Source organism: Hemicordylus capensis, chromosome 3, assembly GCF_027244095.1.
Source record: "Hemicordylus capensis ecotype Gifberg chromosome 3, rHemCap1.1.pri, whole genome shotgun sequence".
Taxonomy (NCBI): Eukaryota; Metazoa; Chordata; class Lepidosauria; order Squamata; family Cordylidae; genus Hemicordylus; species Hemicordylus capensis.
The window spans coordinates 348855999-348872421 of record NC_069659.1 but is presented as its reverse complement, the minus strand read 5'-3'; the positions used below and the strand labels follow the sequence as shown (position 1 = coordinate 348872421).

General features: G+C 45.5%; 1 protein-coding gene and 1 non-coding gene across 3 annotated transcripts in view; one reads left to right on the top strand and one right to left on the bottom strand.

Moving 5' to 3' along the window:
* CLCN2 (chloride voltage-gated channel 2) overlaps positions 1-16423 on the bottom strand; it is a 96227-nt gene that overhangs the window by 72678 nt on the left and 7126 nt on the right. The gene's annotated exons all lie outside the window — the stretch shown is intronic.
* Positions 2631-2702, top strand: TRNAG-UCC (transfer RNA glycine (anticodon UCC)). Its single transcript has one exon. It is a non-coding gene; the product is annotated as a tRNA-Gly (tRNA).

The window sequence follows — 16423 nt, the reverse complement described above, 5'->3', positions numbered from 1 at the left end:
ACTGCAGAATCCCTGAGCACCGCAGAGGATTCTGGGACATGGTGTCTTTTTTACACTCTTGTTTTTAAATTTTGCTGTAAACCACCTTGGGTTTGCTTTAATGAAAGGCAGTATATAAATTTAACAATAAAATAAATATGTTCCAAGGCGTACACTCAGGTCACTGGCCAGGCCTCACTGCCTCACAGGAAACAAGCGCACACCCTAAAAACACACTCTTCTGTGGGCTGCAGTCTGCAAGAGAATATCCAGGGGCAGTCCTTCCATGAGGTGAGGCGAGGAGGTTGCCTCAAACAGCAGATTATCGGGGCATCAATGGGGCGGCAAAATGCCTTGCCACCATCTGCTGCCTCTTTAAAAGAGAGAGAGAAGGGAGTCAGCAGTTAGGGTCCCTTTTCAGGCACATACATCTTGGGCTGCCAACGAGAATATCAAGAGTGGGCAAGCTGCCTATAGGGAAGCGTACTCACAATTATGGATGTTCTTCTACGCTTCTGAGGAAACCCACAGCCCCCCAAAACACAATATGAAACTCACCTGCAATACAATACGTAGCTAAGATTTTAAGAAAGGGATTTTCCAACTTGGGTCCCCAGATGCAGTTGGACTACAACTCCCATCATCCCCAGCTGCCACAATGGTAATGTCAGATGGCTGGTTCTCAAAGCCGTGAAGGTTGGGCACCATTAAAGACAGCAGGGTAGGAAAACAGAGTATTGACCCCCAGAACACAACACACTGCCATTTTCAGGCACAGCGAACTAACGGTGCCTTGTCCCCTGAAGTTAAGGGTCTCCAGTTATTGTTGGACTACAACTCCCATTCCATCCTTGACCATTGCAGCTGGGGATCCACACAATAAAAATCTGCTAAACCCTGGTTTTAAAAAGCTTCACACATTACGGTCCTTCCTCAGAAAGCACTGCCGTGTTAAACAGAGTATGAAACCCAGGTTTATTAGTAGCAGTATTTGTTTATGAAGCTATATACATAGCATTTAAAGAGCTGCTCAAGCTAAAAAGAGGCCTCTGTCCAAGGAACATACAACTGAAAGGTCAACAGAGATAGGAGGGGCACAAGGGAAATATGAAAGCACAGGAATCAAGTTATATGTAATTCGGTTTCCTTTCAGATGAGGACGAGAGGGTTTAGCCAAGGGCTTCATGGAAGAGATCTATTCTGGGCGGGGGATTTGTCAAGGCAAGGTGCACAACTGCAGCCCTGCAGCTATTTTTGGATTACAACTCCCATCATCCCCAGCGACAGTGGCCAATAAGGGAAAATGGGAGTTGTAGTCCAATATCTGCAGGAGGGCTGAAATCCAGCCCTGGCGTAGGTCGCCATGGAGTGGTGGCTGTTTTCCACCCCAGATACTGAGAGTTATGGAATAATAAAATGCATTCTAGTTCAACTCCAGCACCACACTTTAGCACCCCGCAGGGAACTACAACCAAAGTTCCTTGAAAGGAGAGGAAACCGCGACAGTGACTTGAGCCGTTCAAGGTATCTTGCATTCAGAGGTTTTTTCCTACAGATGTGTCATAAACGAAACGTCGGGTGATGCAGTGGAGAGAATACTGGATATAGACCAGGGCAACCCACCTACCAATCCCTGCTCAGACAGGAAGCTGCCTAGGAAACCCCGGACCAATTGGCCTCTCCCTGGCCTACCTCACAAGACTGTTGTGAAGATAAAAACCACCTGCCAAGAAGTTATTTTAAACGTTTCTTTCGACGGTTGGACCACCTCCAGTCACTCACTCGCTCGCTCTCAGCCTAACCTCCTCACAGGGTTGTGCGGAGGATAAAGCGCTTTCTTTCTTAGGGGGAGGAATACCCCATGCTGAACTCTTCAGGGGAGAGTAGGATCAGACGTCAGCAAAATAATGAATCACTTCAGGATGAGAAGGTGGAGCGAGAGGTCCAGCCCCAACACGCTGCGCTCAGTGAACGTTAAGCAGCAACAGACTGCAGCTAGGCGCCAGCCAGTTTCATGGAAAAGATGTGCTGATCACATTCACGGCACATCTGAAAACAACAATTGCTTCCAATGTTTCTACTTTGATCAAGCACTGGGCTGTTTTTAAATACTGAATGATTTAAAGCTGTCAGGGCAATCCATTTGTATGGGTTATTTCTCGCCAATCACTGCACAGAAAACGTGGGGTTTGGGGGGGTTTTTTGTTTGTTTTTTAAAGCCTCCAATAAAACTTCAGTGTAAATCAGTAACACGCGGAACACAGACAGACATGACTTCACGGTGCCCCTCCAGCTCACGATATGCTAGCTTGGGGCAGAAGCTAGAGCAGCACAGCAGCCAAGAAATTTGCGCTCTGATCCAAATCAGGAGTTCTCAAACTTGGATCCCCCGATGTTGTGGGACTCCAACTCCCATCATCTCTCACTACAAAGGCCCTTTTAGCTGGGGGTGACGCACGCTGTAGTCCAGCAACAGCTGGGGATCCTGCCTGCAACCTCGGAGAAGCCGCTGCCAGTCTGTGAAGACAATACTGAACTAGATAGACCAATGGTCTGACTCAGGATATGGCAGCTTCCAATGTTCCTATGTTCCTAGAAAGCTCTCTGTTTTATTTTATACATATACTTTTGTATCCCACTCTTCGTGGAATGGGGCTGTAGCTCAGTGGCAGAGCATCTGCTTTCCATGCCGAAGGTCCCAGGTTCAATCCCTGGCATCTCCAGAGAGCCACCCCAGTCTGTCAAGTCAAGGCAATCTTTCTTATGGTCATATTACCAACGTATGCTGTCGGCTTTTTGGAGAAGAGAGCTGGTCTTGTGGTAGCAAGCATGGCTTGTCCCCTTAGCTAAGCAGGGTCTGCCCTGGTTGCATATGAAAGGGAGACTAGAAGTGTGAGCACTGGAAGAGATTCCCCTTAGTGGGTGGAGCCGCTATGGGAAGAGCATCTAGGTCCCAAGTCCCCTCCCTGACAGCATCTCCAAGATAGGGTTGAGCGAGATTCCTGCCTGCAACCTTGGAGAAGCTGCAGCTAGTCTGTGAAGACAATACCGACCTAGATAGACCAATGGTCTGACTCAGGATATGGCAGCTTCCTATGTTCCTAACAAGACAAAAGAGCAAAAGCATGTATATCATACACACATCACTGACCATCATTGATTACATCATGATCAGCCTACTTTCCAGTAGGCTTATGAGATCACCCGGCATTCTGTGTGTCTGTCCATCTGTGTGTCCCCTCCTCTCATCAACTTTGCAATGCCTGGACCAATAAGAACCAAATTGGGTACAGTTGTAGGGACACCTCAATGGCATAGTTTGTGATGATGTCATCCACCCAATTCAAGATGGTGGATATGGATGCTTTTGAGGTGCAAATGGGTTAACTTGTGAACCACCTAACCAATTTGAATCAAATTGGTTACAACTGTAGGGACACACAAGGTCACCTCAATGGCGTAGTTTGTGATGATATCATCCACCCCAATTCAAGATGGCAGATATGTAAACATTTGAGGCGCAAATGGGCTAACGTGTGGACTGTCTAACTGATCTGAACCAAATTTGGTACAGCTGTAGGAATGAAAGTAAGCATATTAGTTTTTACTAGAACAACTTGTTACTCATATTGACTAGACAAGTACTGTATATGTGTCCTAGATGCTATAAAACAAAAATTTAGCTACTTTATAGGTGACATAGGAATCTCTATTCCCTAAAATAAACTTAACCTAAAAATCATCCAAATGTCCTGGGAACTTCACTAATAATGGTAAAATCGAATTCGATCTCAAATCTCAATAGAAACAACAGTGCAAAAGATCATGAGTTATTGTTTTGCTCTCACCAGTGCCTCAAGGGCATTGCTGCTGTGAAACTGGTATGCACTGAAATCTACCTTCCAGTAATGTTGAAGGAAGGGCATTGAAACGAGCCCTAGAAAATGCCCAGTGATATTTTGGGATCTGTCAAAGATAAACTATTGGGCGCTTGTGCAATTACAGAGGATTCCCTCAATATCTTATATGAGCTAGGCAGCAGACTTTATCATCCTGTTATTCAATGTCCTTTATATGCTGTTGAATAATTTCTTTTGACTATTCATGACACAAGGAAAGCAGAAAATCAGGAGACAGGCCATAGGAAAACAACTTATCCTCTACACCACTGCCAAGCAGATTGGAAATTATCCATCAATATCAAGGGTGTCAGTCCTACATGGGTAAAATTAAGCTTAAGCCAGAAATTGATAATGGCTATCCAAATTCTGGCTTCTACTCTAATCAAACCTGCTTCCAACCTTAGTGCAGCATTGGCAACACAATCCAGCATTATAAAGAGGCCTCTAAAAATCCAGATTGGACCCTCTTAAATAGGTCAAAGTTAGCAAAAGGGCCCGATTGTGCTCCGGACAAGAGTTGTGCTAAATATTTTGCCAAAAACAATTTGATAGCCACAGGGAGGAAACTTTCACCCTGGACACAATGAAATCACCAAATAGCCATAGGAGAGCTGGTCTGGTGGTAGCAAGCATGACTTGTCCCCTTAGCTAAGCAGGGTCCACCCTAGTTGCATTTGAATGGGAGACTAGAAGTATGAGCACTGTAAGATATTCCTCTCAGGGGATGGAGGCGCTCTGGGAAGAGCAGAAGGTTCCAAGTTCCCTCCCTGGCAGCATCTCCAAGATAGGGCTGAGAGAGATTCCTGCCTGCAACCTTGGAGAAGCCGCTGCCAGTCTGTGAAGACAATACTGAGCTAGATAGACCAATGGTCTGACTCGGTATATTGCAGTTTCCTATGTTCCTATGTATTTCTCCGAGCTGATGAGGCAGCATACTTGACCTGTACAACGTTTCCCCCATTGGCCTGAAAAACATGACCTAAATATTTGAAACACCTTACCTGCTCAATAAGTTGATTATTAATATTACAATTTTAAAAAAATTGGCCTGGAAGAAAAAAACCATGATTTTCATTTTAGAATAATTTCATTATTGACCTAGTCATTATTGATCTAGTTGGACCAATGCTCTGACTCAATACAAGGCAGCTTGCATGGTTATGTTTATCCTCACAACAACCCTGTGAGGTAGGTTAGGCTGAGAGAGAAGTGACTGGCCCAGAGCCACCCAGTGGGTTTCATGTCCAAGTGAGCACCTGAAATTGGGTCTCCCCAATCCTAGTCCAGCACTCTAACTACTACACCACACTGGTTCTGCTGAAATCACATCTCTGCCATTAGCTCATCAGGCGGCATTCAGCAAGCCGTTCCCTCAGCATCACTTCCCCAGCTGCTATACAGTTCCAGGACATGAGCAACATGGGCCCCCATCACATGGTCTGAGAGCACATGGTACAGGTCGTTTGCGGAAGCTAAGCAGGTCTAAGTCAAGGTCTGGGCCTGGATGGGTCACCACCTGGGAACCCCACTTATGCTGCTTTGAGCTGTGTGATTAAAGGTGTATAGGAACATCAGAAGCTGCCTTCTACTGAGTCAGACCCTTGGTCCATCTAGCTCAGTATGGTCTACACGGACTGGCAGCCGTTTCTCCAAGGTTGCCGGCAGGAATCTCCCTCAGCCCTATCTTAGAGATGCTTCCAGGGAGAGAACTTGGAGTTGTTCTTCCCATAGCAGCCCCTTCTCCTCAGGGAAATATCTTACAGTGCTCACACATGGTCACCCATTAAAATGCAAAAAATATTTAATGTTGCCCTGATTTCCAGGGTTTTTAGCTGTTTAATTGGTTTTATTGTGTTTTAATAGCTTGATTTTAATTGTTAACTTGTTTTAATTGTTTTTATCATGCTGTAAACCGCCCTGAGCCATTTTGGAAGTGCAGTATACAAATCAAATCAAATCAAATCAAATCAATCAGTCAATACCAGGGAAGACCCAGCCCATGCATGCACACACTCTTACTTATGGGGATACTAGTACTCCTCTACCATTGTGTTATTGTAAGGATAACTGAGATAACCAGCTAACCACTTAAACCCAATTCCCAACATTCCATTACTTTCTAGGGAGGGCGGATCAAGAACCATTGGCGTTTCTGACTCCCAACTGTTTTGACAATAGCAGCAGCAACAAAAAGGTGTTTTCTTCTTAAGTTAGGCTGCTGAAATGAAGAAAGTTTGGGGAAAACCAGGAGCAGACGCATAGGCTGACGTCTCGAGTTCTGGTTCTGAAAATAATTTTCTGGATTGAGCAACTATCTGGAAAACGGACGACACTTTCTCAACTCATAAAGCAAAAACTAGAAAAGAAGAGCTCTGGGGTGTGCTTGTGTGCGTAAAATTTGAACTCGACTTCTATGCAGAATCCTGCTCTCTCTCAGCCCTAGGAACATAGGAAGCCGCCTTATACCGAGTCAGACTGTTGGTCAGTCTAGCTCAGTACTGTCTACCCAGACTGGCAGCGACAAGGTTGCAGGCAGGAGTCTCTCTCAGCCCTATCTTGGAGATTTTATGCAATGCTCCTGCATAGGAATAGGGAGGGAAGACGCGACCAAGAGGTTCACGCAGATGAGACAGTAAATCTCTTCTGGAAAAGTTTGTATGGTTATGTGCAAAAAGACAAGAGTATCTCTTCTAAACAGCAATGGGACAAATTGTGGAAAGGGACGTCGGATGTAACACCCCCCCCCCCCCGATTACCTGATGTGCCTTGAAATCCCCCACCCCCGAGTTACAGTACTACCTGCATATACTTCATAACCTTGTGGGTTTCCAAATCATTGTGTGTAAATCTTTGTAGATATATCATGTACAAACAACCACTTTGTATATAATTGTGCTTTGGCAACGTACTGTATGCTTTGGTAGTTTGTTGGTTCAATAAAAAAATCTTGTCCTATTAAAAAAAAAAAAATCTTGTCCTATCTTGGAGATGTCAGGGAGAGAACTTAGAGAGTATGTAGGTGCTCTTCCCAGAGCAGCCCAATTCCCCGAGGGGAATATCTTACAGTGCTCACACATCTCCTATTCAAGTGCAAACCAGGGCAGCCCCTGCTTAGCAAAGGGGACAATCCAATTTGTCTCTCTCAGGTATTAGTAGAAGGTATGAAAGTGGAGAAATGCTTGACTAACTAGCAGAAGGTTGCTGGTTCGAATCCCCACTGGTACTATATTGGGCAGCAGTGATATAGGAAGATGCTGAAAGGCATCCTCTCATACTGCGCGGGAGGAGGCAATGGTCAACCCCTCCTGTATTCTACCAAAGACAACCACAGGGCTCTGTGGGCGCCAGGAGTCAAAATTGATTCGATGGCACACTTTACCTTATAAAAGTGGATCACAGCCATGAAACCAGACAAGATCCCTGGTCATGGTTTTACAGGTATCAGAAGACCATATGCAGTACTCCTAACTATCTCTATTTACAAGGGATAGCAGCCATTTTCTGGTCCCTGTCCCGCAATAAGGCAGACCATGCTTTGCCTTTGCAAAAGGTTGTTGGTATGCTCACAGGTGCACAAGAATGGTTGAGGACACATGCTTCCTCCCCTAGATTTCCAGAAGTTAAATGTAAACAATCTTGACTCTAGCGCATGCAAGCAAGCAAATGTTCTCATATGAAAGTGCTGATGCTCTGCTTTTCTTCCCCTGATCTGTAACCTCCTGTCCTGAGTAAGCTTCACTGGATGTGTTTGGAGTTGTGCTGCGTCTCTTCCATCATGGAATTCAAGACAGTGTACTTGGAGATCCCAGAAGGTCACCCATGCAAGCACTGACCAGATCTAGAACTGCTAAACGTAGACAAGGTGACTGTGCCATGCAACTGGGACCCAGGTTGTAGCTATACTATAACAAGTACAACCAGATCCACTGGGGCACTAATCACTCTACTGAATGCCATACTGCTATGATTTGGAATTTTTAAAAAAGAGAAAACACTGGGGTCAGGTGACTTTGTTCCAAAATCAACGCAGCAGGCTCATGCAGAATAAATGAGTAAGACATAAAACGGGCAGAGATGACCTTGGTGTGGTGGGCTTTGCTTAGGGAGTGATCTACAGTCCGAGAATAGGTCTTACGAGTACTCAGTGTCCCTGTTTTCACCTGCAAGAATCTGGAAATCCACCAGAGAAAGTTCTGCACAAAGAACTGCATCAGGCCAGCTGCCGATTCCATTTTAACTCTCTGCCACATTTATTTACTGCTTTGCCTTCACTTGGCTCTAATCTTGAGGCATCTCTGGTGATAGCAGGGATGGGCAAGGGACAGGGGAGAAGGGAACCCAAAGTTCCTCTTCCCTGGAAAATGTTACACAATTCTGGCAACCAGGGCCAGCGTATTGACGAGGGAGAACATAAAAGCCCCGTCATAAAAGGGATTGGACTGCAGATTGCTTATGGGAGATAAGAGAGCCGGCAGGGAAAAGATCAAGGTTAGCAAGTGGCAAAACTGGAAAGGCCAAGTAGAGGCAGGCAAAGTGGTGTGTGATGGGGTGACGGGCTGCGGGGAGGGTAGAGGGAGCTCCGATTAGAAAGGGAACAGTCAGAACACAGACTGAGACGTTTGGGAAGAATGCACAGCAGGCAAGATGTGGGTTGAAGCATGTAGTTAGAGAGGGGAGGAGAGAGTGCACACACCAATTTTGGGAGATTTAAGGATAACCTTATTTTTTTAACCTTTTTCGTGCTGGCTGACTTCTAATTCTATTGTGGTGTTTTACAATGAGTAGAGACAGGCAACTAGTGGTCAAATGTGCCCCAGACACTTCCCATCAGGGTCCCAGGACATTTCCTTCTCAACATGTGGCTTAGCTGCTTTCTTGCATGGAGCCAAGATGTAAGCAGGGAGTGGACATATGTGGAGAGTGGCTTTTTAAAGCTACTCTCCCCAGTGAGAACAGCAAGAGAGAGTCCATCAGAGTTTGCAAACAGCAAATTTATATGGTTCAATGCATGACCCAATGCCTCTCAAATGACAGACTAAAACATATGTTTTTTATCATATTTAACATATCACTTAAGAACATCTACATGTTAGTGTCATCCACCACTTAAAGATTTTAATGGAGTTAATCTCTAGCTTTTAAGCGATTAAATTTAAAGAACGAAATCTCACCTTTTGGGACACCCCCCCCAAAGAAAGAGAATAGTGTCTCAAAAACGGATAACAATTTTTAAAGAACTCTTCTAAGTTTTGGCTACAGATCAGAATGAAGAGTCAGACAGGATCATCCACTATGTTTACCACAGAGATGACAGGCCCAGCATAGCTGTGAGACCATCATACTAGGAAACCCTTAAAGATCCACCACTATTTGAAGGGAAGGGCATTAATTAAGCATTCGTTGATCACTTGTATTGATCAATCTGTTTTTAAAATGCAGCCCTAAGACAACTAATAATTAAATTAAAAGGTGGTAATGCCTAATACAAAAGCTCAGCTTTAACTGGATTAACACTAGCAACCATTGGATCTCATCTGCCTTAAGAATGTAAGAACATAAGAACAGCCCTGCTGGATCAGGCCCAAGAATGCCCATCTAGTTCAGCATCCTGTTTCACACAGTAGCCCACCAGATGCTGCTGGAAGCCACAGGCAGCAGTTGAGGGCATGCCCTCCCTCTTGCTGTTACTCCCCTGCAACTGGTACTCAGAGGAATCCTGCCTTGGAGGCTGGAGGTGTCCTATAGCCTCCGTCTAGTAGCCATTGAGAGACCTCTCCTCCATGAAGTTATCCAAACCCCTCTTAAAGCCATCCAGGGTGTTGGCTGTCACCACATCTCATGGCAGAGAATTCTACAAGTTGATGATGCGTTGTGTGAAAAAGTACTTCTGTTTGTTGGTCCTAGATTTCCTGGTAATCAATTTCATGGGATGACCCCTGGTTCTAGTGTTATGTGAGAGGGAGAAGAATTTCTCTCTCTCCACTTTCTCCACACCATGCATGATTTTGTAGACCTCTATCATGTCTCCCCGCAGTCGTCTTTTTTCAAAACTAAAAAGCCCCAGGTGTTGTAGCTTTGCCTCATAAGAAAGGTGCTCTAGGCCCCTGATCATCTTGCTTGCCCTCTTCTGCACCTTTTCCAGTTCTACAATGTCCTTTTTTAGATGTGGTGACCAGAGTTGTACGCAGTACTCCAGGTGTGGCCGCACCATAATTTTGTATAAGGGCATTATAATATTAGCGGTTTTATTTTCAGTCCCCTTCCTAATGATCCCTAGCCTTCTCCCTAACAATAAAACCATGCTTTCAAAAGATGCTCAGGTTTCGGCTCCCACACTTAGGTGGCTGTCACCCACCCTTGCCATTCAAACCTTCAGGGCTCAGAAAATCCACTAGTCTACTTGTCTGTGGCAAGTGAAAAATGATGCCTGAGAAGTGGAAAAAAATATATCCTGATGAGTAATGTACCAATACAGCTCAACGAGTAAAAAATTGTTGTCTGGCTGCTGAAGAGAGCCAACATTTCTTGACCAGTACAAACATGGCATACAGATGATGTCCAAGGGCATGCTCAGTGAATCTTGGAGACTGTAATGGGATGTGCAGAAACCCTTTAAGGATCTCAATGGAAGTCCCCTGCCAAACTGGGTAAGCCAGATCCTTCTCCTAGTATAGACTGGAGCATGGAATGAGGGAGCATGGAATGAGGGACATGTGAACATACAATATGAACATATGAACCCACCTTTTACAGAGTCCAACTGTCAATCCACCCCAAGGATGGTCTGCTCCAGGAGTTCTGAACCTGGAGTCCAAGGGGTAGGTCCAGCAGGTCCATGGAAAAGCTTTGCTTCACTGAATTTAATATGCTTCCTGGTGAGCCAGAATAAAGTTCTTGAGAATAACTATCTTGAGCACTTACTTTTTTCCTGTGAATTGTTACTGGGGCTTTATGAAAATATATAAATGGGGTGGGGGGTCCATGGGTAATATTTGAGAAACTGGGTGGTCCACAGGTGCACCTCTGGTCTACCCTGACCAGCAGCATCTCTCCAGGGCCTCTGAAAGGTCCCAATCCCCATGGAGGTATTTTAACTGTGCACACCAGGTATTGAAACCGGGACCTTCCGCATGCAAAGCATTTGCTCTATCCACTGAGCTAGTCTTCCTCTGGAGAGAACAGGAATTATCCATACTAGCCACAAGTTTCTCCTTCAGAAGGAACAAGAGGCAGAGGAGCCGGAGGAGCATCACTTCCCCCGGTTTCCCGGCTCAAACCAGCCTGGCCAAGCTCCATCAAGACTTCCTCTCTGCAAGGGGGACCAGTGAGAACAAAATCTCCCCCACAGGCCTGCCCAGATGACGGTCACAAAAGCCTGTCTGTTGGTTCCCTTTGAACTGGCTTGATAAGGCCTTGCAACAGCCAGAGGCACAGAAGGGAGCCAACTGAAGAAGGAGCAATGCACCCGCCTGGTGAGGGGACAACACCGGAGAGTGTGTGTCACACAACAGAAGCATAGCCCAGGGGCACAGGAACCACCGCTCCACTGCCCCATATTTTAGTCTACAGAGGAACTACGGACAGGAAGGATGGCTCAATTATGTTGCATCATTCCCAGCACTCACAGAGATTGCGGAGCGGGAGACAGAAATAACCAGGAGTCGGGGGATAGCCTTTTGGGGGACCAACTAAAACATCAAAGTAGTCAGCAAGGTTTCGAGCTCTGCAGAGTTGCAAGCTCCCTTCAGCAAAGAGAAATGGCGGGGTGGGGGGAGAGAAACAAATTGGGGCATGATAGAAGAGCCCCACGGTCGCTGCAATCTGTAGCAAGATGGCAAGTAGAAAGCTTCACGCAGACTTAATTTGATTAGCCTCTGCTAAGTGTGAGATACTGCCCTATTTCATCTTTTGCATTTTTATCCGACGGACCAACATAATTTCCTCTGGTTTTTGTGAGAAAAAACTCCCAAAATATGAAGAAGGGAAGGTGTAGATAGCTCGGGCGTTTCCATTTCAAAATAAGACTTTTGTAAGGAATTTAGATTGCGAGTCTTTTTGGACCAGGCAACCATCTTATTTATTTATATTTCCTGATAAACATTATATAAATATTTGCAGTAGTAAGAAATACGATTACATTTTTCCTTGAGCCCTTCTCAAAGTAGCATTTTCTTGATTCTCTCCCCTGCTCCCCAGTTTATGTTCACAACCACCCTATGAAGTAAGTTAGAATGACACCGATAAGTATCTCAGGATGCTGACTCAAAAATCACCATTCAAACCAAAGCAACTTCAAAAGAGAGACACCAGAGTAAAACTGCCGAATTAGTACCAGCTAAGTTTGATTCAGTTCATTTAGCTGAGAAAATATTTCCTCTCCCATTGCAAATTAGAGTAGCAAAGCCAGAAAGTGATTACCTAACTGCTATCGTAAACAGTCACTACGTTCATCTTGCATATATTTAAAGGAAACAAAGAATTGTCACACATTGCAGCTCTTGCATTTCAAGGCAATTCAAACCCACTGTTTACAATCCTTTCCCCCCTTTTTATCCATGTATGTATCAGTCAGCTGAGTTGCACACATTTGCTAAAGTGAGTTCTGGACTATAAAAGTTTGTGCCACAGTAAATGAGTTAGTCTTTCAGATGGCACAAGACTCTGTTGGTTTTGAGATAACATTTTAAAAGACTCAGCAAGAGACATACTCAAGTTATATCTCTGGTTTAGATGCAAAGTAAAGTTGTGTCATCGAGTCGGTTTCGACTCCTGGCGCCCACAGAGCCCTGTGGTTGTCTTTGGTAGAATACAGGAGGGGTTGACCATTGCCTCCTCCCACGCAGTATGAGATGATGCCTTCCAGAATCTTTCTATATCGCTGCTGCCCGATAGAGGTGTTTCCCATAGTCTAGAAACACACCAGCAGGGACTAGATGTACATAGTACTAAATGAGTTGCCCAGCATCAAAGACCAAGATTTGGAACATAATTGCTGATGGATGGAAGGCAAAGATAGGAACCTGAGACCATCTACATACCAAGAAGGTGCCACATCACTGAATTAATTTTAATAACCTGTTTTACGAGACTGTTTTTATTGTGGAATTTTAATCTGTTTTGACTCTTCTATACTGCGTTTTGAATTTTGTACACTGCCTAGAGATGTACATCTCAGGCAGTATAAAAATATGACGAACAAACAAACTATTGCTGCCACCACGACTGGCCACAGGATTCATTCCCCCGCCCCCAGAAGTGACATCCCTGTCGGGTCAGACTTTCTAAGAAACACACACTGGACATGGGTGAGAAAAAAGGGAAAATGGGAGAAGAGAATAGGCTCTGACAAATGGTCTAAAAACCTGGTTTGCAGTACTTTTGGTCCAATATTATTGTGTTCCTTTCTCTTGAAGGTTTGTTATTTCCTGTGCTACTTCTCAGTTTTATTTATAGCTTTAACTTTTTGAATTTTGCTTTTTGGATTGTTGGTTTAATGTGTGTTTATTAATTCCAAGCTGCCTTGGGGGTCTCTTTGGACTGGAAAGCCAAGAGACCGAGCACAAATATCTTAATACAGGGGTTCTCAAACTTGGGTCCACTGATGATGTTGGACTACAACTCCCATCAAACCCAGTCACAACAGCGAAAAGCTGGTGACGATGGGAGTTGTAGTCCAACAGCATCTGGGAACCAAGTCTGAGAACTCCTGTCTTATAAAGATTGTGCTGTCGAGTCGGTGTCGGCTCCTAGCGATCATGTAGATTTGTCTGTCCATGTGATTTTCTTGGTAGAATACAGGAGTGGTTTACCAGTGCCTCCTCCCGCACAGTATGAAACGATGCTTCCAGCACCTTCCTATATTGCTGCTGCCCAATATAGGTAACAACATATATATTTACCAGGCACAGTCTGGGAAGCAGACTGGCGGGGATTTGAACTAAGAGCCTCTGGCACTCTAGGCAAGCTGTTTCTCCGCTGTGTCACCGCAGCTGATCCTGCCTTAATACCCAAGAATAAATAAAGGAATCCTCCCTCCCTAAGGAAGTGCTGGGATGTAACAGAAGCATTCCCTCTCCCATTACAAGTTCCACACTCCAAGGACTTTGGACTAGACAGGCACAGGTTATCAGAAGCTCTTAACAGCTGATTTCGCTCAAGCTTCCAAGAACGTGCAACACTTATCTACTGTTTGTGTACTCATGAGGGTACACATATATTCTGGACAGAACCCCAACTTAGTACTGACTAAGGCCCACTGAAATTAATGGGACTAAAGTTACGACTAATGTTTATCATTTATTTCAATGGTGCTTAGCCACAACAGACTTAACCCGGACCCTGCTAAGCACCTGTTTGTGAGAGCAAACACTGGAAACCTGTTTCGGATTCCTAGCAGCGGAAGGAGGCGGCCCATTCTCTGCCAAGTCCAGAGATCTTTGCATATGGCACCCACAGCAAAGCTGGGATCAGGGCCTACTACTTCCCAGAACCCTCCTAGGTCTTCAGCCTAGAGGATCACATCCAGACTATGAAACCCAGTTCAGAATCCAGTTGCCTCCACAGACACTATTATTACAAACACCCTCCGGCTAACTGGGCAAAGAGGCCCCTTTCAAAGTGGCTGCTCTCTTATATTGAGTGTGTTTGGGGGGGGGGGGGCTGTCCCTGTACAATCTCAGGATAGCATTTTTCCAGTGGCTGTTGCTGGTGTCTCTTTTTAAGAGTGTGAGCCCTTTTAGAACGCCCACCCTCCCCAGCCATAACGGCGAAAGGCTCCTCCCAAATGCCAGCGTGCCTAGGGAAGATAGGAGTTGTAGTCTAGCAACATCTTGGGACCCAGTCACAAGAACCTGTCCTACACTGTCAGGCGCAGGTGATTTCCCCTCTCCAGGGCGTCTCCACCTTTCCCATGCAAAGCAGCCTCTACAGCAGAAGACCACTGACTTTGGGTGGGTGGGGGCTGTTCAACTGTTTCAGCGGAAATCCAAGGCCTCTGTAATCCCAGCCCCCTTGGAGTGGGATACAGCAGGGAACAAGGTTTTGGATGGGCAGCAGCAGGCAAGGCAAGGATTAAATCCACCCCCCTCCCCACACCACCACCGCCACAATTTCCCAACCAACTTGAAGCCATTTGCAGTGGTTTTGGATGGAGCTGGGGAGGAAATGCCTTCCGAAAAGAACAATCAGGGAACTACTTCCAAGATATAGTCTGGTGTCCGACATACCCAGAGATGCCACATATGTTGACCCCTTGTTACCTCCTTTCCTTGTTGCCTCCACACTGTTAAGGTTTAGACTGCAAACTCCTTGAGGCACGGGATCTCCTCCTTCCCATTTTGAAGCACTAGATTAACACTCCCGCACTTTAGCGGGGTAGAAGCAAGTGCCCAGCAGGGGTGTGCACAGACCGGTTGTGGTGGCTGGGTCCGAATTTGGACGGGTCCCCAAACCGGTTCAGTCGAACCCACCAGCTGGGCTGTTCAGGGTCAATGAACTGGCTCAAAACCGGTTTGTGTTGAAACTGCTCAAACCAGCCCAGTTCATGGTCAGACCATTTCATGATGCACGCCCCTAGGGCCCAGCTTTTTAAAATCTAAGGAAAACCTTGTTAAAAGTCACAAATGATACCGGCAGTGCGGGAGATGCGGTGTCACTCATCACCAGTTATGTCACCGCCACTAGTCAACATTTATTTATTTCTAGTTAGATTTCTATACAGCCATTCATAAAATGTATGCCAGGGTGGTTAGGCCATTTTTGAAACCAAATCCACAAAGGAACTGCAAATGCAGTGGATGCACTAGGAAAGGGGGGAAGAGAAAAAGGAGGAAAGGTTGTGCCGTTGAGTCATTGTTGACTCCTGGCGACCACAGAGCCCTGTGGTTGTCTTTGGTAGAATACAAGAGGGGTTTACCATTGCCATCTCCCACGCAGTATGAGATGATGCCTTTCAGCACCTTCCTATATTGCTGCTGCCCGATATAGAAGTTCCCCATATTCTGGGAAACATACCAGTGGGGATTCAAACCAACAGCCTCCTGCTTTCTAGGCAAGTTACTTCCCCGCTGCGCCATTAGGTGGCTAGTGGATGAACTAGCTGTAGTGAAAAACAACAACACTATTTTAAGCCTGGTTCACACACGTATGTATGGTACTTGATTTCTCTACACTAGAATCTGGCTTGCATGTTCATCTTCCTCACTTGACCACTCCAGCATCCACTGATGACTCGCCTGTGTGAATGAATGATTTAACACCACACGAAGAACAGGGCTGAGCCCATAGCTCAGTGGTAGAGCATCTACTTGGCATGCAAAAGGTCCCACGTTCAATCTCTGCCATCTCCCAGGAGGGCTGGGAGACATTCCTGCCTGAAACCCTGGAGAGCCGCTGCTGCCAGTTGGTGTTGACAATATTGAGTCAGATGGACCAATGGTCCAACTCAGTATAAGGAAGCTTCCTATATGCCTATGTTCCTAACATGCATATGGCATCACACAGAGTACTCTTCAATACAGTCTTTGCAGTGGATAGTCTTCAAG